At 39.0% G+C, this 22,819-nt stretch overlaps 1 long non-coding RNA gene across 1 annotated transcript in view; it reads left to right on the forward strand.

Moving 5' to 3' along the window:
• Positions 1-22,610, forward strand: part of LOC309437994 — a 32,800-nt gene extending 10,190 nt beyond the window's left edge. Inside the window, exons 4-6 of the long non-coding RNA XR_014183702.1 lie at positions 11,033-11,100; positions 11,510-11,589; positions 22,537-22,610. This is a non-coding gene — a long non-coding RNA (uncharacterized lncRNA). The remainder of the gene's footprint in view (positions 1-11,032; positions 11,101-11,509; positions 11,590-22,536) is intronic.
• The last annotated feature ends 209 nt before the right edge of the window (positions 22,611-22,819 follow it).

The raw sequence follows: 22,819 nt of genomic DNA on the forward strand, positions 1-22,819 counted from the left end.
ATTCCTTTTGTGACAGAGATCACCACGCTTCCAAGGGGGGTGTCAGTGACAACTTCAGTGTCAAAAGTTGTTACCTTCGCTCGTCCCTGTAAGAAAGCATTCTGTCAAAATATAGATGGTATAGATGGGCAACTTGTCCATGTTGATGGACAGGCCTTTTATAATTTCATCTTTTTATGGGACTGTGAGAAAGATGTCTGGATGTGTTTTCTTACCAGGGAATTAGATTTCAATAATTTGGGAAATGTCTGAAGAGCTGCCTGCACAGGGAAGAGTGGTAATTAGAAGCATGTGTTCTCCTGTAGATGTTCCAGTGAACTGTCTGGATCAGAATGAAAGCCTAGATTAACACAGTGTGACGGTGGGGTACAGATGTAAACCTGGTGTGCCTCAAACCATTTTAATCTCATTACAAACTTTGTTGAAGATTTTTGTGTTCATAGGGTTTGTAGGTTGATTCTTGTTTACCCTACCAGGATTTTATATGAAGATTAATTTTCTGACCAACTGGTTTGCAAGTTATTTCTGTAGAGTGACTTTTTATAAAGTAAAACTAAAGTACTGCCATTTCTGACTCCAGATATAGGAAGGAAATACAATATGATTCAGCTAAGTTTTACCTAACAGCAATTAGCTTTAAACTCAAATTTATCCAATAAATCCTAGATTGTAGATGGAAAGGACTTTGGGTTCTGAATCTTAGTATCAAGTTGCATGTCAGCATACAACCTACAAAACTGAAAAAAGATTTCTAGGACAATGTACATGAAATAAAATTACACTTTCATCTGCTAAGTCTTTCACTCTTTCTTAGTTTCAAATTGCTTGCTTTAAGATTGCAGAGAGCTAGAAAGTTATTTTATGTGAAGTGTTTCAGATGAACAAGCTTGCGGTTATGGCAGAGTAACAAAGAACTTCTATACTGATTTTTTTTTTTTTTAATAAAGGAGTTACATGAGTTTGATAAAATAATCCCTAAAATCTGTGATGAGAAAATAAAGATACCACCTCTTCTTGCAGCAGAGATCTACATCCCAGCTTAATAATTTCTCTCATGAAAATAATTTGCATGTAATGTTGATGTTTTTAATATATTAGATTCTTAAACCTAAAGGCTACAAAAGCAATGTGCTTGTGATACTAAATAGATCACTCAAGTATGATCAATAATCCATTAGCAGGAATCTCTGTTGCATGTAGCACTTACCACTAACAAGTTTATTTTATCCTTTCCAGCTGTGAAATGATACAGAGAAGTAGTCCAGAAGGTTAAATTGTGGAGGAGGCCAACATAGCACCAAAAATAGTTTAATAGAGAGGTACTTAGCAGAAACCACATCTAAAGAAAATTTATTTTTAATACAAAAATATATTATGTCACATAATCCTGCCTGTCTCTCCTGTCTAGTTCAGAAGCACAGCAAGGAACATTCCCTCAGTAAATAGTGTAGTATCAGGGCCATGAATACAGCAAAATTTTTTTGTAAATATTTATTACACCTAATTCCCCTGGACAGTATGAAATGGATCCTTCCTGTAGGAGTACATAATGAGAAATAATATAAAAAGTACTTCAGAATTTTTAACTGAGAGTGACTAGCAGAACATACAGCTTTGGTGCGGCTCTTTTTAATCAGATAACTTTGTGAATTGGTGACTACAAGTTTTATTCAGTGTTAGTTTGGGATGATCACTTTACTACCATTTGGAATAGTGATTTAAAGCCAAATTCTATTTTTACTGGTATGAGGGGTTGTACTACTTCCTTATGCACAGGAGGAAACATAGGAAAAGGAAATTTCTCTGTAGATATTGCTGGGTTGGGCATAATCTAAAAGATATTTAATGGCTTTAGCTTTTCTAGACTGAGAAATTAACTTTGAAACCAAACCAACAATGGAGGAATTCATGATATTTTTTTTAAAAGCCACACATTGTCCTATCTTATTCAGAGCAGAATTTTTCTAACCAGCAAATTCTATGAGAATCTGTTTTTCAAAGTTATGTAATAAAAATAATTGTCAAATCTATTATGATAGTCTAGACTACACACAAAAGGGGCACTCAAGGGAAATCGTGGAGATTTTCTCGTGGAAATAGATAATGGAATGACTAAAATATTTCATCTATTTTAAATTGGTATTATAATCTCTAACTTTTCAGAATAGTTTAGTTGCTTTCTTGGAAAAAAAAAAATGGATATGGTAAATTGTTTTAGAGGAAAATGTTCTATTGTTAGCCCCACTCTGCTGGGTTAGTGATAAGAGCTTGTAAAAGCCCTGTGTTATTTCATAAGTAGTCCAGAAGCAAAGCTTTTCTTCTCTCTAGTATGTGTGCTTGTCCTATGTGACATAGATAAATAGTTTGTCTCAGAAGCACAAACCAAGCTATCCTGTTTATCTGCAACAAAATGAGTCTATTTTCTGAAATCCTGAGCGGAACAGATTTTCCAAGTGGGAAACCAAGACATCTCCCAGGCTGACCCTTACAAAAGGGGCCTGGAGGGAGAATTTGTTTGAATCCTCCCAGCCTGACATTACATCTTCCTCTGCCTCCTGACCCCATGTGAAATAAGGTGCATGTAAGGCAAACTCTGCAGAATCAGGTGAGAAATTTCTATTAAGAACTTTTCGCTGTGCAGCACAGCAGTAATTTCTGAGCCAGGGACCACTGCAGGTACAAACTGGGTCTCAGGGGTGATAAGAATTTCTGTATGTGCTAGTATTTGGGTCACAAGCTTGATGAAAGGGGAGAACACAACCTATATGGTTTGGGAACGAAAGCTGTGAAATGTTACAGTAGCAGGGTCATCCCTTGTGACTTCTGGTAATTAGGTAAAATTTGCTGATTAATGAGGCCAGTTTCACATATGCTTTCAGACAGCATTGAAATCTAACCTGACAAAGTGATTAGTTTTAACCTGGATATGGATTACTGTGGCTGTAAAGAAAAATACTTTTTTTTTTTTTCCCAGTAGGAATGGGTTTGTAGCTGGGACTAAGTGGGAAGGGAAGGTGCCAGAACTTTGTCTTTCAGTAGCAGTACAGGTTTATACTGATGTCAAGTATATATAAAACCATAACTCAAGACTACAAAAAATTAAGGGGGAAATAAGACAATGAAATGTATCCTCTTGGTTGTGAAGCTTTTTATCTTACTCCAACTCTTACTTTACCCAGACACTTAGATCTTCTGCCGTACCTGCCTGTTGGGGTTAAACGAGGACCTTCTGAGGTCGGCAGCCATCTGATCAGGTAGTGATGTTTCATACCGACCTAATTGTATGTCTCAAATTTAATACAATGTAACTCCTCTCAAAAGTATGCAACTGAAAAGCCAAGTTGCATACAAATAAAGTAATTACAAATGCACAAGGAGTTTTCAATTTCAATAAAAATTGAAGTCAAGATTCAAATCTTTTGACTTCAAGGGAAGTAATTTTTTATTTCTACAATGCATTGTCTGATATATTCTACTTTGGGCAACACTATCGTTTAAAAATTCATCAGTAAATGAAAAAGATTAGGAGCCTGGATTGATGGCATAAAGATTAAACCATATAGGTAAATATTGCTGGTCTATGGGATAATTATATAATTGGTACAGATACCAGCCATGGAGTGCTGGGTGTTTTTGTGTAGTCCACAAGGGGTGACTAGAACAGTGGTAGCACTAAGAAGGCCAATAGGAAATAGTTCTTGTGTATAGAATATAAAATGTATCTCAAGGTATGTGAGGGGAAACTGCATTTCTTGAAAATGTGAATCTTAATACATTAGAAACTGTGAAGGGGACAGTTCTGTACAGGATTTAGTAATTTTCTCCTATTTTTATCCTTAGCGAAATTGATCTCTTTTTTTGTCAGTTCTTGTAGGTAGAGTGTAAGTTGGCACTTCAAGTATTTCTTATTGTAATAAGAGGAAGAAACAGGGAGAGAAATGGAAAAGATCTTAATTACTACACGATTGCAGAAAATTGGCTTTCCAGTAGCTGGACGACTAACAGATTCTGGGTGCAGCCCAGTGATCATCAGAAATGTGATGACTGTGTGAGAAATGACACAAATGTGTGGTGCTAAGGCAGGCTGGAGGTCAGGGATCCAGGGACTCTGCTCCAGGCAGGCACAGCAGGGGCCAGGGCTGAGCTCAGACTTACCTGCAGCTCAGAATAGGACTAGTGGCTTCAGCCTAAACTTAAATGGGCCGATGGGCAGAACATGGGGATGGGGGTCTCAAATGAGGCTGTTTAAGGCAATTAAGGCCTATTGATATACTCAGAGTTCAAACAGACTTTTCTAGGTAGCTTTTATTAGAGAAGTTGCTTTCTGTATAAGGGGGGGGAAATCCTACTTCCCTCTTGGATTAAGTTTTAGCCATTTTAATTTTCACCCGAGAAGAGCTCCCTGTTAGACATTAAACAGTACTGATTGCTGCTCTCATTAAGAACACCTGAACAGCATATCTTTGTATAAAGTGTACTCTTTCTATTAATTGAGGTTAATTGTAGTTTTGCAATAGCTACCCACAAGAGGAAAAGAAAAAAAAGTCTTTCTACCAATGAGCTATAATTTTTATTTGTATTTTTTTACTATGATGGGGAGGCTTGAAAATCAGCATATCACCATAATATTCAGAGAGAAGCTGCCAAGGCTCCAAAAGAGCAGGTTTTATTCTTTTGTTTGTTTTGCTTTTCTGGATATTATAGCCAACATTTATCAATTGAGTTAAATAATTTTGTATTTCTGCTCATTGTTCTGAGACAATATTTGTCTCTGTGGCAGGAACTGCTAAAATATTTAAGTATTGTTTCCCTTCCTTGACAAGAGAAAAAACCCTCTAGTTTACAATCACTCTTTGAATAGTAGTCCCTGACCCAGGGAAGCTACTTTCAGCAACAATAAATGCTGTGTCTTTTGTCCCTTTAGAAAATAAAGTTGAGGACTTTGGAAAGTTCTTGGAACTTGCTGCTGACCAATCTGCAAACTCAATATCCCTCCAAAGTCTTCTCAGAGACCCATACTGATGTGGTCACCTAAAATAGCTTTTTTTACTAGCTTATCTTTGTAATGCTGTTCATATTTCCTTTGTTAATATAGAGATTTTTACTGAAGTTTTGGGAGGATAGTAGTTACAGTACTTGTGCTGGAAGGAAACTTTCCAACAAATGTTAATATATAGCATTTTTGTAGCCTGGAGGGGGCTGTTCAGCCAGGTTTATAAGGAAATAGCCAATAACAAGGCTATTTTACTGTTCAGCTGGGATAAATCAGTCTGCTCCATCATCTTGTATCTAAAACACATGTGCCTCTAGTCATCGTTTTTCTTTTTGTCAGCCAGTGCTTTGTGCTTTCCATCTCAGCAATACTCATTGTCAAAGAGCAATTTCACTTGTTGATCCTCCTCCTGTCTCCTGCTGAGGTAGTCTTCTTGGCCGCTTTCTGATCCAGCGCTTTCCTCCTCCTTTAGAGTCCGTGGGATTTCAACTTTGAACAAATCTTTTCCCATTTCCCTCCTTGTGTTGTTAAAAAACCCCAAAATTTCTGGCTTATGGAGGTGGACCTACCCTTAGATTACTCCTGATGCAAAATTGCAAATTGCTCTTTGAAGTAAAAGGTCAGTATTTGTACACTAGTGTTACGTATGTTGCCATTTTACAGTTCAGGACTTTGTCACCGGCATTAGGGTCCTGTGCCATGAAATTGCAAGCCTGTCGTGTAAATTTGGGCTTAGCAAAGGCATTACTATATCCTAAGGGTTTAAATTAAGGAGAAATCCACTGAATCTTCTTGTCCCAGAAGCTGGAGGGAGATAAGATTAGGTGAGAAGTAATCTGGTGAGAGTGAGATCTAAAATCTAAATCTAAAAGAATGAGATCTACTGTCACACCTGAAGTGATGCTGATACTACCAGAGCTTGAAAAACAGTTTTCCACCAGCTGCTTTTGCACCAGGATTTCTCTCAGTAGCTGTGACAAGTTTGTCCATGCTTCAATCCCTTTTTGTGCTTATATGGGCATCCTTCATGAGATACAAGGATATTCTTTTGATGCAGAAATGTCCAATGCTACCACTTATCTTTTAGTTGACTCCTGAAGTTATCTAGTTTGTACTTTTTGTTGTTGTTTGTGCTCTGCTTTCTGTCAACATCAGGAAATCATCCCTGACAGGTTGCCTTGTTAGAAGAAAAACCCTAACACTGGATAAATATTGTGCTTCTTTAGAGTGGAACACTGACAATTTACTCAGTCTGGAAGCAAATTTATCTTATCTTGAGGGCAAGTACAGTGACCGTTGTCTGTTTCCACCACAAAGGACTATCAGTACTGTTACATGTCAGTTAAAGACATTACTAATCCCTGTGACTACTTTTTTCAGAACTGCCAACTAAGCTTTTTCTGTGATCATTCTCTAATCCATTTAAATCAAAATGAGGTGGGTTACTATAAACAACTCTCGTTGCAGGTATACACCAGTGCAGCTCACTTTAGCAGAAATGTTATGCAGAAAAATTGTGTGAGTTAGGTAGAGAGACAGAATAGTCCCTTCTGCTGGGACAGCTGCAGCCAGGAGTGAATTCACACGTCCTCCAGAGGGACAGATGTTTGCCTCAGCTTCTGTTAACTTTCTGGTGTCTCCAGTTCCCTTCTCAGCCCTTTGTGGGGTGATCAGGATTGTGAAGGCTGCGTCATTGCCTTCCTCAGCATACCAGCTCTTCGGAGGAGCAGCAGTTGCATCTTGGTGAGTCTGTGCCTCCTCCAGTTTGAGTTTTAACTTAGAATCATAAAATCATTTCAGTTGGAAGAGACACTCAGGATCGAGTCCAACCATAACCTAACCTAACTCTAGCACTAAACCACATCCCTAAGGACCTCATCTAAACACCTTTCAAAGATGATATGCAGTGAGAAGGTGACAAGGAGGTAAAAAGCTCTGTGTACAAAGGATATATCTGTGGTATTTCCTGCCACCACTGATTCTCTAGGCTCTGACAGCAACAAAGCATCAAGCTCTGCTTCCAGAAGGATACAGAAGAAAAAGGGGGGACATAGTGTGTTTTCAGAAATCAGCTGAGCCAAGAGCAAGGGTAGCAGGTTCTCAAAAGCTACACCAGTAAGTAAATTAAATCCTCTGGAATACTGTCACTCAGGATCATTACGTGACATGAGATATTCTGATCAGTCAGTTTGAAGGTGTATGACACTCAAAGGCACTGCCAAGCAATGTGTGCTTGCCTGCAGCCTGCTGTGAGAGGGGAGTTGGAATGAACCACGGCTTTACAGGACAATAAATCTGTTTTAGTGCACCTAGGACTGAGTCAAAGAGCAGTCTCATGATGCTAAGCGCTGCTTTATTCAAGTTCACTCTGCCAGATCAAATGTATTACTAAAAATTTGCTATGCTGAACCAGGCATAGGGTGTCTTCTTGCAGCAGGCAGCAACACCGCATCGCATGGCCAGGCTAATGCAACAGGAGTAGTTGTGCCCGTGAGGGTGAAATACACGCTGCCAGGTAAGCCCAGATCAGTGAATTTACAACCTTGGCCTGATGGCTGCGAGTGACAAGTGGGAAAATTTCTCTGATGGTTTTTGACCACGTTACTGCACTCCAACCTGGAAATGCTTTGTGGATGTCTGAGCTGTTCAGGAATTAAGGCAAATGGCCCAGCTGTCCATCCCTGCAATAAAACTAGAGTACTTACCCTGCAAAATGGTGGTGTCATAATATCACTTTGCACTTAAGTTCATTAAGTCATTTAGTTGTGCTAATATGATTTGTATGCAGCAGTGAGCAACTGTCTGTTATTTCTGGTTTTAGCTGTAAAATTGTCGGTGTTTCAATCAAAATATTCTCTTCTCAAATGTCCCGGACTAAATTTTCCCACTTCTTAATCAGAACCATTAGTTGGGCTTTACAACTAATCTGGTATAACTAGGGTTTGGTGTGGAAAAGCACCTTCCACTGCTGGCTTCTTACTCCCTGTTCTCCTCTTACACTGGATCTGGCAAACATGTGGCACAAAGTGGATCGGTTCGGCAGAGAATAAGTCTGTCATGACCAAAGTTTTCCTTTCGGATCAGGCTGTTGATCTCTGGATCTGATGAGAGGTGAGAGGGCCAAGCTCTACCTGCAGTTGTGCAGGATTAGAGGAACAAATCAAGATGATCTTGCTATTAATGTTTTAGTTCAGGAGCTCTTAGTGCAGAAAAACACTCCTGCTTATACATTCCAGCCTGGCTGCTGCTTTCTTTTTCATAATTATTTGATAAATTACTTGCTATTAAAATAATTAAACCATGAATCTTCACATTATTTACAGTTTTTCTCATGGTATTAAGCTGTAATTTAACCAACAGATATAAGCATAATTTACCCTGTGATTGCATAGCTTTTAATATGTGCTTCTGCAGTGAATAACAGCTATAAAGCTAAGTGCTTTGCCCTGTGAAGTGACATGATGTCATAATATTTCTTTGAAGATATAAAATTAAGTATCATTAAATCCTATAATTATGTAGCTATAGGTTATCTTTGCAACTTAGAAAATGGAGTCAGATAGTCTGATTCTTCTTTCTGTAGCATTCCAAGAATTCTGTCAGAATTGTACAAGAACAAGCGTCATGCTTTGCAGAACATGAGAGATACTTCTCCAGCCCTGGATTTCAGTGTAATTCTCTTCTTTTGTTCTCTTTTCTTTCCAAGAACTAATGTTTTCCAACATGTTTGTAACAGCAAAGCAAACAACTAGTAGGTTTCAGGAGTGTGTATTCTTTTTGAAATAATAAACCAAATCTATCTATATTCTAGTGTCTATTTTTGTAGAACCCAATAACCCATGACTGTCATGAATGTTTTATGCAGAAGTATGCTCAGAAATATGCCTGTAGATGAACTGATTCAGCTGCAAATATTTAGGCATTTTTTTGGCATTTAAAACCTACGGATTCTCTTGTATGCTGGATAATAACTCTGTTTGACTTGGCACTGAAGTGATGTGGATTTCATAGATGCTATTGTATGCTTGGTTATAAGCTATTAGATTTTTTTTTTTTTGCCTTAGGCAAATATTTAGAGCACTTTCCTTGTCAAATTTTCTTAGAGTTTCTTAAAGGTTCAATTATTTGCTATTTCTTTTAACTTTTTACCTAGTTCTAAAATAAAGGGTTACTTTTCCCCCTCATTGTGAGTTTAACTTGATTTGTATTACCTCTACCCTCCTAAAGTTTTAGGTGTTTTGTTTGTTTTTTTCTTCTTTTTAAGAAACAACATATTTTAGCAACTGCTGTGATTGTTTCCTGGCATTTGTCATTGTCATCTATAGTCACTTTTTCATTAGAGATTTACCTGGTCAAGTTAAGTTTCACCAACATCTTTATCTCTTGCACACCTACCACTGCAGGGCCTTTTCTTGTTAAATTCATTTTTACAGTGTTGAACAAGTTCTTTCTTGGTATTTGAGATTATTACCAATTGTTACAATATATGCAACAAGCTTCAAACGTGGAACTTCATTGCAGGATTATTTGCTCTTGACATGTATATAATAGAATTTTTGTTCAGTGCTATATGTATTATGTTAAGTGTTTTTAGAATGAGTTATTAGTTCATTTAGAGATACCAATGTTTTAGGATTGACTGCTCTTAGGTTAGAGGGGTGTCTAATAACACTATTTTGAAGATAGTAGGTGATTCTTGGATTCTGTGACATTGCAATAAATATTGTGATAAATATAGTGAAATAAATGGTTTGTGCCATCTACCGGTCTGGACAGGATCTGCATTTCAGTTCAGAGGCTGAATTGTAACTTTAACTGAAGTGTACAGTGTGGGAAAAGAAGGAAGCTCACCATAAATAACCAGGACTTCTTTTTTTTACTGTCTTCTCTGAATTAATTGCTAACTAAAGTTAAACATGTGCTAATTCAAAGTGCAAACTAGTGCATTCACACTTTTCCTACCCTGCCTTCCCAACCATGCCCTACAGCTTCTTTATCCTAATTTTAATAGGGCCTGGAAACATTTCTTACAGGTAGGTCAGTCATGTTTTAAGAGAATTTAGCAGTCAAAGTTGATGGTGTCGACTCTGCTGTGAATGTGAACATGATTTGTCTAGACACGTTAGAGGAGTCACACTGTTCTATAATAATTCATAATTACAATCTATCCCATTGTCACTTTTACTTATAATAGAGTATTAAAACCCCTCCACATTCTTCCTTATGGTTTTTCTCTGATGTTTATTTCTGTGTTAAGCCTGGAGTAATAAAGCTGCTGTATGGGGGGAAGTTCAGTACAGCCCAGTGCAGTGTTACGTAAGGCCTTTTAGCTGAAACGTCTTTGTATCCTACAGCCCAATAATAGGCTGTTGTATTTTCTGTGATTTTTATAAAGCTCAGATTTCGTGTACAATTCCTAGTTGCTTCAGTATCACCAGTGTTGTCACTTAATCTTGTGTACATTCTGGTTATAAATATTATCCTGCAATGAGCTTTGTTTCCTTTCATTGTTGCTTTTGACTAATTTCTCTCTCAAGGGCATAAACAGTGGATCCACAAATGGTCCAATGTCCCTCCTAGTTATAGTTGTTCTACACAAAGGAGCTAAATCCAAGAAAGTGTTAGTATTTACCTCATCTGCAAAGGGCTTTTGCATTTGTTGATTAAAAATTAGCTGTATGAACAGCTAATAACATACTTCTTAGCTGCTATTGATATTATAGTTGATCTGATGGTATATAATTTTAAAAGTTGGAGGGGCAGTATATTCAAATCCTTTAAGTTCTGGTTAGTTTGGAATTCTCTAAATACATATGTATGTATTAATATATATGTATGTTACCCACTACGAACATGGGTACAAAAATCAGTAAATTAGTTGATGTAAGATAGCACTTTAAAGCATAAATACCAATTTAAGCAAAAATACTATTGATTTCAGAAAGGCAGGATTTTATCTAAGTATGAAAAGGTCGATTAAATGCAATGATATAGAAAGGTACTAAAATAATGAGGTTTTCAATTATTTTCTTTTTGCAGGTAAAAGCCCAAACCAGTCATCTTTGCTTCTTTGTGACTGATTGTTACACCTGGGAATATGAATTGCAGTAAGTGCACAGTTCACCTGAATTTTGATGGGGGGGGGGGAGGGGGGGGCGGGAACAGTTAATTATTGTGACATTATAGCTGCTGTGATCAGAGCAGTGACTCATGCAAGTGAAGTATATAATTGTCCATGTAACTTGTTTGAAGTCAGTCGGGTTCCAACAATCTTGTTCCTGTGTATAGCTCTTCTTAATTTTTCTTTATGTATTTTCCCTTCAAACACTGCTAGAATTTGCTAGGAGGTTTGGGGTTGTTTTTTTATATATCCTCATTAGAGGAGAGAGTAGTTCTGGGCTTTATGGGAATAATTTATTTTGGGAAAAAGAGTTCATTTTTGTGGATCATTAATAATAAGCAAAGTTGTTCTAGCATCAATGGTTCCACCATGAACATAACTCTGGGCTTTGGCAGGTGTCGTTCATCCTGAGGGAACTCTGACCAGAGAAAAAGTGGTAGAGCCTTGGACTGCAAGGAGTCTGATGCTGCTCCCTGTGAGTAAAACATTCACTGCTGTAACTAAAATTAAACTCAGTTACTCACTCTGGATTATGTTTTATACCTGAAAACACAGCGAAGGCGGAACACTGGACATGGTAAGGCAATAAAGTATCACGTCTTATTTTCTACTGTCATTACAACTAAGTTTTGCAGAGGCTGAGTCTCTGGGCCTAACAAGCTAGGGACAGCCTCTCCAAATCTTGCAGCAGACCTTCCTCTGTCTTGATGTCTTCCCTGACACTGTGCACATTAGGAGGCAAACTTCCCTATCCTCAAGTGAAACTTTGATTTTGTGTGTTTTGCCGCCCTCTGTACTGACTGTTCAGTGCTGCTTTTAGCATCAGTCCAGAAAAGTGATCCCAAACTCTGCCCTTGACCTCATATGGCTTCTGTTACTGCTTATGCAGCCGGCTCTTCCACATGTCTGGTATGGCACCATCACCCCCTTGCCCTGTTCCAGGACAACAGGGAGCAGGCAGCTGGCTTTTCAAGCCCAGAACACTCCGAGTCAGGCATCTCTCTGCTCCTGCAATTTAAAACCTTGATCTGGGAGCTAAAACGAGCTTAGCACAGAGTCCAGCCCTTTGAGGAAGGCTTGTTATGTTAGAAAGTAAGAGAAGAAAAGTAAAGGATAACAAAGGAGTGAGCATTTGTTCAAAGCAGACATGTGACTCTCTTGATCTCGACTTGAGAGCAAAGTGCTCTGCGTAGTACAGGAAGGGAGCAGAAGCTGGATTTTTCACATATAAAAAGAGAAACTTCGGTGGTAGGAAAAGGTGGGAAAGCAAAATGTGTAACCAACCATGTGGGTTTAAAACATTTCTGCTCCCCTCAGGAGAGGGCTCTGTATTTAGGGCCTGAATTTGCAAAATCAGTTACAGGACTGCATGTGCCAACTCAAAAGATGCAAGTTCTCATTGTGTTCTGTGGTCATGACAAAATAGCTGGCCAAGAGCCAGATTCTCCTTGCTTTATAGTAACTGCAACACAAACTTCACTGGAAACTGGATCGGTCTCTTATTGCAGCAGGAACTGTGTCACACATCTCGCCTCCAGATTTCATCTCCTTTTTAAATTCTTTCACTTTTTGTCTCACCGACGTTCTTCCTCCTTGTCTCCCCCTGGTTTGAACCTTGCTCAGGGAGTGTTGGGGCTGCTGGAATGCCCAGAAACCTGTCCCAAAGCGAGGGAGCTGTGGTGCTGGGAGGTCAGCCCAGCAGCACAGGATGAGGAGCAGACTGGGCAGTGGAAAGTTCCAGCGCTCGGCCAGGCTGCAGATTGCTTCTCCTGCAAGAACTGCTCCGCTCCTTTGGAAATGTGATACCCACTGAAGAGATTCAGCGTAGAAAAGATAGAGTGCTCTTGAAAGCAGTGTTGCAAAGGTCTGTTTTCATTTGATGAGAGGAGGAGAGTGTGGGGTTATCTATCACATACTTGCAATTAAAAAAAAAAAAGTTATTTATAGTGTCAGTTTCTGCAGATATTTGTGTTTTATCAGTTTTTGTTTAGCAAAAACTAGTGTGATCTTAAGCATGATAATTCTGCAGAGAAATGCTAGCAAGCATGACTCAGTATGAGAAAAGCAATCTACAGAAGTAGGAATGGGGTTCATTAAGAATTTGGCTGCAGATTCTTCAGTCCTTCCGTGTGTATTGTGTCAGAGCAGACATAGGCAGTTATGCAATAATATTTGCTTGTAGCTATTTGCGTTTCATAGGGATACCAAATGGTAATCGGTGGTAAATACTGGTGTAAAACTATCATTCATGCACAAGAAAGAGCTGTTTGTCAAAGAACTTCATTTACTACACATAATATGGAATTTATCTTTCCACTTACACTAAATGCTTTTAGCAGGAACTCGTTCGATGCTGTTTATTTTTACATGACATTCTAGTAACCACTATCAAAAGATCTGGGTGAAGGGTCATGACAACAGTCCAGCTATTTAGCACAGTTTTTCTGTAAACAAATAAGTGAATTGTTAGACCAGCATGAGGTAATAATTCCCCAATGCTTGCTGAATGAATGTGCTACAGATACAAAGAAGTTTCATTAACTAGTGGGAATATCCAAAATGAAAAGGAAGTATAGAAAGAAAACTTTGTGAACTGCGTGTTACAATTGTAGCTGGAGCTGTGGGTCATGCAGCCTGGTTTGGGTCTGGCTATTTGGAAAAGAGTTTCTCCTTATTGTGAACTGACCGTTGTTGCTTGTATTTAAATAGTGCTTTAAGTCTCAACTCTCATTCTAACAGGCGTTGGCCTGTGACAGACATATTATGACACTATTATTCTTGCCACAGAAAGTGTGTAGTTTAAATTAATGAGGTACGATGTTCTTTTTCTCATTTTGAGGGGATGAGGAACTAATGAACAGACATACCAAGTGACTTTTAATCAGCATTGTGAGGTGTATCACTAACTGATGACTGAAGTCTGATACTCTGATGCAGCAGAGACAATTCAAAATACTGATAGTCTAGATTATCACTACAGATGTGATTTACAGTACTGGTGAGTACAAGCAGACATTAAAATTAAACCATATAGACAAGCTTTGGGAATATATTCCACAAATGTCTTGCAAACTACTGAGAAGTCATACTTGCTACTATTTTGCACACGAATGCTTGTGAGAGGTTGTGTGTTAACACTGAGTCTGGGGAAGAATTACTCAACTTGCTAATGACAACCTTATGCAGTAAGCGCATTTCAAATTTTACTTTCGTGCTTTTATTCAATGCTTCTAATCTGTTGTTTAGTCAGAAAAAAAGCTTTAGGCAGGCTAGTTTAAGCTAATTTAAATGGCTACCCAGCCTTGTGGTGAAGGGAACAAGAGAACTAGACATCAGCTGAGCTCCAAACCTCTGTGCTGTTTGTGATCTGCACTACCCATGAGATTCTCAGCCTTAGGCCTTCCCCATGAGCCACTCCATAAAATACCATAGTGGTGCGGTCCATGGGTGACCACATGGAAAAAGGGCTGAGACCTACCTTCTACTCTTTTTTTCTGACTGGCATGGATGCTGACTGCTTTTCAGGAGCTCTATTCCCATATCAGTGAAACAGGGATAAAAATAATATTCTGAACTGAATCTTTGTCCCCCTTTACTTAGGTAAATACCTGTTCAGTCTTTTCCATGAAGACTCAAGTATAGATGACATTTGACACTTGTGAAGTCTCAGTACATGCAAAGAAATGTGCTTTCTGAGAAACCCACGGGGCAAAAACAAAATTCCAGGCACAAATGATGCTGTTTAACTTCTCTAGGAGTTGCCTTGCTGTGTGGGGGATCCCATTCTCTAACAGACCAAATAGTTACATTGTGTGGAAAGATAACTTTTGTCCAGCAACCAGATGGCTAAAATGTAAAGAGAAGACTCTCCTTCCTCTTTATCCTTCTCTTTGTGGGCCCTAGATACAAATTATTGTTCAGTTTGCAAAGCTAGTTCTCAGTTCTGGCTGCACTTGGTAGCATCAAACCAAAATTTATTGTAGTACTGACTGACTGTAGAAAGCGAAATCAGACTTGCAGCAAAGAACATGGTGTTGAAACATGGTGCTTAGCTGAATACGTAGCTCAATTAAGAAAGGTAAACAGGAGGATGATCTTTCGTTGCTTTTTAGAATACCTTGGGCAAGCTCTGAAAACATTTGAAAGCAAAATCTGTTTCTTTTTCTCTAAGCTTAAACGGTGCTGAATACCTTCAAGACAAAGCAAGAAACAAGCAGCAGCATTACTTTTCCAGCTCTGAACAGCCTCTCTGTGTGCTGCCAGGGATGATTTGTGATTTCTGTCATGACAGCGTTTCAATGGAGTTTCAGTTGCCAATATTAGCACAGGCTGCCCTCAGAGTAACTTGGATACTCTGTGTGTACGTGGGGTTGTTTAGTGTGAGCCTGGCAGAGGGGTAATGACTTCAGGAGTTGGTTTGTTTGTTTAGCTTTCCTTGAGATTGCAGAAGGTCATCTCTAGCAGTACCACAGCTTATTGCAGTTCACAACACCGTTTTGGCTATGGATTTTACTTAAAATCCATTCCTGGTCAGTAAGTGGCTGCAGATGAAAAGAATAACAGGCTGGTGCTGATTAGAAATACTCTAGGAGCTGCTTGGGAGAGGTAGAAGGGAGCTGCTATCAGTTCTCAACTGGAGACTGTAAAAGTTGGTTTGAATTTCTCTTGGTAGTCAGCCTGTCATCTGGGAAGAAATCTTGCTTAGGGTAGCAGATTGTCTCAAAGTAAGAAAGTACATGCAGTTGGATGGAAGATTTTAATTCTCTTAATCTGGAACCTCACCCCAAGAAAACCCAAACTTTTCTATTTTCTTACCTTTTACTGTATCAAGAGCTGATAACTCTGTGATTTCATTTGAGTCCAAAATGAATATCTTAACTCTAGGGTATATTTTTAACAAACAGTTAGTATATGTGTACTTTGAAGCCAGGAAACTTACAGACCAATGTAGATTTCTTCCTGTGTGTTCACATTTCAGGTTTATCTTCTTCCCTACCTACACTTCTCAAGCTCCTTAGGGATTTCATCACAGTGATGTAAAAGACCCTGAAATTCAAAGTTGGTTCATACTGTTTGTGCGTCCTGTAGAAATACAGAAGATTAGTACACTATACTGCTAGCATACTGGTGTATTATTATATTGCAATGTGGTATCCTGGACCTTTTGTATCACAGTGTTTCCCATAATGTTCCAAGTGCCCTTGAACTCAGCACTGTGGTGACCGCAGGGCAGTGAAGCAAAAAAGAACAAGCTCGGACATGTTCTGCATTGATAAACCCAACACAAAGCCTATATGGAAGAGATTGTATCTCAAAGTAGCTTGGTTGACTCTACATGGCACTATGTTGGGTCTGGGCTGGGCTTCATTTGGGTTTGTGTCTCCTTTTTACCTGTTAGTACCAGTTTAAACTTCTGTATTCACTGTCGTGTTTGGTGTGTCTCTGGTGTTTGATGTTTAGCTGTATTGCATGCTACTTTTAGCAAAGTCTAAAATGGCTGAATCAAAACACAGTCACATAGGACTAACGCGAATTTTTGTATTTCTCTTGTTAAAGGGCACATAAAATATTGTTCTTCGGATTCTGAAGAAATCCAAACAGCTACGTGAGGGGCTTCACTGCCCCTTTCTTTTCAGCACAGGGCTGGCATTCTGCAGTTCTCAAGCGTTTTGAGGCATTGAGTAATGCGACATCATTTGAGAAAGTGGTTTAATAGTCCAGGGCCTTGTTCCCTGCCTTTTTCAAGAGAGCTGCCTGACCCACCCACATAGTTTTCTATTGAGGTTGCTCATGCTCCTAGCAAAGCCCACCTTTCTCCTGAGCTGGCTGTAACACAGGTGCAAATTAACACTGTCAAGTATTAACTTCAACTTGTTTTGTGGGTGAAAAGCTAAAGAAAACTTGAACCTGAGTTAATGTCTGTGTCCTTGCCTAAAATGTTGTTGAGCCTGCGACTCGCCAGGTGTGCAGCTTGAAGGCAGTGGATTCAAGGTACAAATTATGAACTGCAACATTTTTTTGCCCTTGTTGAAAATGCATCCCATCAGTTTCAAGGGAAAACAGCTCTCACACCCAGGAGCACAACTGTAGAAGATGTATTTGTGTGTAGTCAGGTCCAAGTAAAATTAAATCCAAGTGGCAGCCACCCAGGATGAAAGTTGATGCTAATTGTACATAAATAGCAGAGGGACTGTCATATGACAGGCTATAATCAATAAAACATGCCTGTTGTGACTAATCTGCATGTCAGGTGTCCTTCCAGGGACAGTGTTGGTGCTCTTGTGTACCTTGCTGTCTCCTGGCTCTCCTGGTGTGATTTAAGAGTTGTTATGCATTTATTCCATTTATAGAATTGATTAATTTCTAGTTCTTTCCACCAAAACAAAGAACTGGACTAAGCAAATGGATTAAATGCTCTGTTATGCAGATGCCATGCACTTTATCTATAGTTTTGCTAAAATAATTTATGTGCAGAAGTGCATTCTTTAAACAAAATTGACTTTTTTCTGCTATTAAGAAATTGAGGATCTCTTGTTTTGCCAATTGATAGTCAGTAGAACACTCTGACAAACTGGGGTCAGCCTTGGTAGATACTGTTCATGCACGATGTTACATGTCCACAATTGTTCCAAGGGACAAATGTCTTTAGCAGATAAGATTTCCTCTTATTATTTTCCTATTTCTTTTTTTTTTTTGAACAAGGAACAGTTTGGTGCTTTTTGTGATCACATGACAAATAGCACATTAAGAAGGTTTTTCCTGATTTTTGTATATCCTAATTTCTAATTGTAGCTACAATTGCTTGTAGCTGTAGTACTAGAATTGTTTCTGGAACTTAACATGTACCTATTTGTTTAAAATAAAAATATATAGAGATATATTAAGACCAGTGTAGGGGGAAAAAAGAAGTATTTGTGGTGGCTCCAAAGCAAACAGTAGAACAAGGGTTAAAAGGAAAGGTATGCTAATGGCTACAGGATGCCAAATGTGTGATTTCATTCAAATGAAGAAAAGAAACTAAGGAGAAGGTGCCAAGAAGATGGGGAACTGGAAACAGAAAATACTCTGAGAGAGTATGAGTGAGTAAAGTCAGTGTAGTCAGGGATTTTTCTTAAATGTTGCAAGTGAAGGTGCTTGACTGTCTCACGTTGCTTTTGCCCTGGAGCAACCAGAGATGTTGGCACAGGAGAACCACAGAGTCAGAAATGCCCACGCAGGGGTTTCAAAGTGGCTCGTGATGTGGGCTCTGTTAGGAGGTGCCCCTCCGTACGACAGCTCTTGATAACACCGCTCTGCCTTGACTTTGGAGGATGTTTTTTGCGTAGTCTAGTTTTGGGGGTTGCTGTACACGTGCAGTTCTCAGCTGACATCTAAGTTGTCATCCACTTCTGGAAAAGGTAGTAGCAGGGTACTCTGATTATGGCAAGGCAAGAATTTACCTGGGATTTGAGGAATCCTCAGGGGTGATCCAGATAAATGTCTAGTTCTTGAAGAAAAACTTGTGTTCTCATTTATACCACCTCTTCTAATCTTCCTCACAGAGTCCTTTTTTTAAAGATTACATTTATTATATTTTCTACTAGATCCAGCTTCCATTTGAAATCATGAAGAATCAAAAGCAAGAAGATCTCTTTTTGGTTTTGGACAACACTGCTGTGTCTTCCCTGGGTCTCTGAGGAACATCTCAAAATACGGTGCCCCCCATCAGGCTTCATTCATTACTTCTTTTCCTTCGAACTGAAGAATCCCTGAGCTGTATTTCCTCATTTCCCTTCTGTTAATAGTCTGTTTTCCTTCCTCACCCTCTCATCACTGTCCTGGCATTCTCTTGCATGTGATATTTATATAGTTCTTAGCTGTAAATGGATTTCTTCTGGACCTTGAATGGTCTGGGAATTGCATTACGCTTCAAGGTGACTTTCCCTTTAGTTCCAGCTGTGATGTCTCTGCCAGAAGGCAGCCAAGTCCTAGCTCTGCCCTGCTATTGTCATTTGATGCACTTTTTCTTCTTAAGGAAAATAATTTTCATAAAACAAATTGTTATTCTTGGCCTAAAGTCACCTGACAGTTTCTGATGAAGTCACATTGTGATCCATCACTTTCATTCAAATGGATGAAGAAACCATCAGCATTTTACCATTAAAGTCTTGGTGCTGCTTCTAGACAACTTGAGTGTCTGGGATTGTCGTGGATCTCACCTTTGCTGCTAGAATCAAATCCTAACAGAATTCTGAAAGGGGAATAGAGATTCAACAGTGTAATTTGCCTTAAAACTTTCCCTTTTCATGTGGTAATCTGATTAGAACTGATATTAGAACATATTTTATTACCTGCATAGGAGAGGTTTATGACAGGTGCTTTGATTCAGACTTTTGTGCTGTGTAGGTAAATGCGAATACACCTTGATATGGTTATTCGGACAGCTTTTTGATCCTCTATTTCAGCATTAATACTTCACTAGCAAGAAACCTCTTTCTAAAGGCTCAGAGGTTCTGTTTTATTTGGATAAGCAAATAACATTTCCCATCATCTCCAAAGTGCTAAGACCATTTTTCTTGGTAAATTTCTTATCTTCTTTCTTTATGAACTGCCATGAATGATGAAGGAATTACTACAAGGCTGCAGATCAGTTTCAATTCACTGCATAAGCTTACCTGTGCTTTTGGAGAGGAAGGGTTTGTGTCTGAATTATGTTTATTTTTGTCTGGGAAAGGTTGGTTTACGTTACAAATTTCAGGTCATATATTTAAGCTGGTTTAGTGAAAGGATTTGGTTTTGTACCTTAGATGAGTGACAGACATTTTAATTTAGTTCAACACAAACATCAATAATATTTGGAGTAGGGGGGCGGTCAGAACTACATTAATTTAATCTTGAAGAGATGAAGTGGGAGATAGCACTATTTCTAGTTGATGACTGGTGTGAGTACTCACTATTAATACTTCACATTGTGTTGCATTATTTGATTAAGCTTTTTTGTCTCTTTTAATTTCTTTGGACAATAGAGCAACATGCAGAATATTTTAGTGGAGTTATAGATGGTGAGGGATGTGACTCTTGACGACTGAAACTCGTGAATAATCATCATCCTTGTTAAAGTTTGTCACAACAGGATTGTTCCATCTTATTTCAGCATCTGCACGAGATGAGAATCGTTCTGCTTAGAGGTGTGGGGTACAACAGTGGTACTGCTCCATGTGGTAGAAAAGAATTCTGCAAGATCCAGACAAACTACTTGTGTTCATTGTCTAGGCCGGTGGTGTGGGTGTGCCTGTCCCATGGCCTTTTGTTGCACTCATTGTGAACTTTTCAAGGCACGAACAGGGTGGTTGGAAACTGCTTCGCATGTTGTGGATATTACTGGAAAAAAATAGAAAAAAAGGATTTCTTGTTTTTCAGCATGAGGCGAACTTCTATCAAATTTGCTGTGGAAAGTGCTGACCAAATTGAAATGTGCCTACATCTGACCTAGGACCTGAGTGCCATTGTTGGTGTTAAACCTTAAATTATTACGTGCTGCTGGATTCACCCTTCAGGGAAGAATGACTGGGAGGTTGAGGCCTGTTAACACAGAAAGAAACAAAACACAATAAAATTTTCAACATCTTCCCCTTAGGCCTCAGGGCTCCAAATCCTGAGGAGATTTGTTTTTGCTGAGAGATGGGTGTGATGATGTTGCATTCACTGCTCAGAAAGGAGCTGTTAGCACCAGCTTTGAGTCAGGAGTGGGAAGCAGATGAGAATCTAGAGTCCTGAGGATCGTCTGCCTTTTCACCTGGCTTCAAAAATTTTCCAAAAAGCACGTTTTCTGCAGTAGTAAGGAAGGTGAGCAGCGTATGTATAGGCAGCTGGAGCTACGGTTACACGAATGCTCCTGGAGAATGAAAGATGTGTGGTCTTATTTTCACCTCTTGCCCTGTGCTGCCTTCAACCACATCCATTCCCTCAGGTAAAGCAGATCTCTGATTTCCTTATACTCCATGTAGAACTGGAACATATGCTCCACTAGGTGCTTTCAAAGTAGTTCAGGGCGTTGTCTGATACTTAAACATCAAAATTATGTCAGGACCTATTGAGAAAAGTGGGTTTTGAGGTGATTATGTAATTCCATGTATTTCTTGTGGAATGGTTGCACTTAGAACAATCAACTGCTTGGATCTTCCTGCTTTGCTAAATTCTCTTATAAAGTTGGGGTCTTGCGGAGCGTTGAGAATATAGATGAGCAATAACTATTGTGATTGGTTATAGTGCTATAGTGATTATGCCACCCAGCTTTAAATGTTACTGCTTGTTCACATTATCCTGCAATTAATTAATCTTGCTCTTTTGCTTGATTGCTGCATAGTTCTGACGCAATCACTTGCATCTCAGCCAGGGCAAGAAACAAGTATTTTCAGATGTCACCAACTAGCACATTAGTTCATACAAATCTGAACTCAGCCCCCTCACAAATCCCTTTGCAGGCAATAAGGGCAATTCTGCTCCATGTTACCTGTCATCTGTTCTGCCTGCTGGGAGGGGAACAAGCACAGGTTGTTTTTTGGTTGTTTTTGTTTTGAACTTGTAAATAGGGTGTTGCAAGTAAGGTTGCTGATATGCACAGGAGCGGTGATGGCACAAGGAAAGAGGTGCACTTGTGGTGAGGATATAATTGCAGAATTTCCACCTGCATTAGAGGCCACATCAAGCACTTGAAAATGTCTGCGTGTTGTAGGTGTGAGTTACAGTTTTTGAGACTTCTGGCAATTGAATTATTATAAACATAGGAAAAGTGCCATTATTTTTGTCTGTTGCAAGCTCTTCGTTTATGCACAAGCCTATGGTAAAAAAATGAGTTTGTGTGCACATCAACTCTAAATCCTTCTATTATATTTTAGTTCTTTTCAAACAGTAGGCAAAAAAGATAAAAGAGAATAAAGTTCAATGGAGGGAAAAAATACTGATGGCAGGAGGTGTCCATTATATGTATAGATGACTGTATTAACTGCTTAATGGTTTACGTTTTCTGTGGTTTGTTTTTGAAAGTTGGACTGCAAACCTAATGAGAAATTTACTTTCACATTGAGAGCTGAAGCACATGTAGTTTATAAACATATTGCATAACATGAACTGTAGGTTCACTCTGGGCCTTTGTACTAGTAGTAGTTTCTGCATGACTTAAGGTTTTCTTACGGTAACAGGTACGTCACTTCTGAGCTGACTAAGGGCACAGAATACTAGAGTGTTTTTTCCCAGACAGTCAAGGACAAATCGAAACAAAAGAAGTAAAGCAGTCACACCCAGTGTTGCATATTTGTGATCGTTATATACAGGGCATTGCTCTTGAGAAAATACTCATTTTTTTCAACATCAGCGCTTTTTACTGTGACCAGAACTGGGTTTCAATTTTTTTAATGTGTTTCCCATTCTTCTTATCTTTTAGTTAAACACCTGTTAAAGGAATGTGTTCACACCAGAAGTTCCACTGGCATTGCAGAGACTGCACATTGAAGTAAGGATGTTTGTTTCAATGATTACCGAGAGCTTGGGGCCTTCTGTGTTGGGGTATTGAGTCCCTCACTCGAGTGCTGAGCATCCTTGTTTCTCCATGAAGCTGATAACCTTACAGGAGCAGAGGCTGGATGAGCATTGCTCTCATTTGGGAAAACCCCCCCAGTTCTCTTGCCTGGATCCCAGTTCATGTAGGCGCCCCAGCAACTGAGAAG

The sequence above is a fragment of the Streptopelia decaocto genome, assembly GCF_964273445.1.
Source record: "Streptopelia decaocto genome assembly, chromosome: 3".
NCBI lineage: Eukaryota > Metazoa > Chordata > Aves > Columbiformes > Columbidae > Streptopelia > Streptopelia decaocto.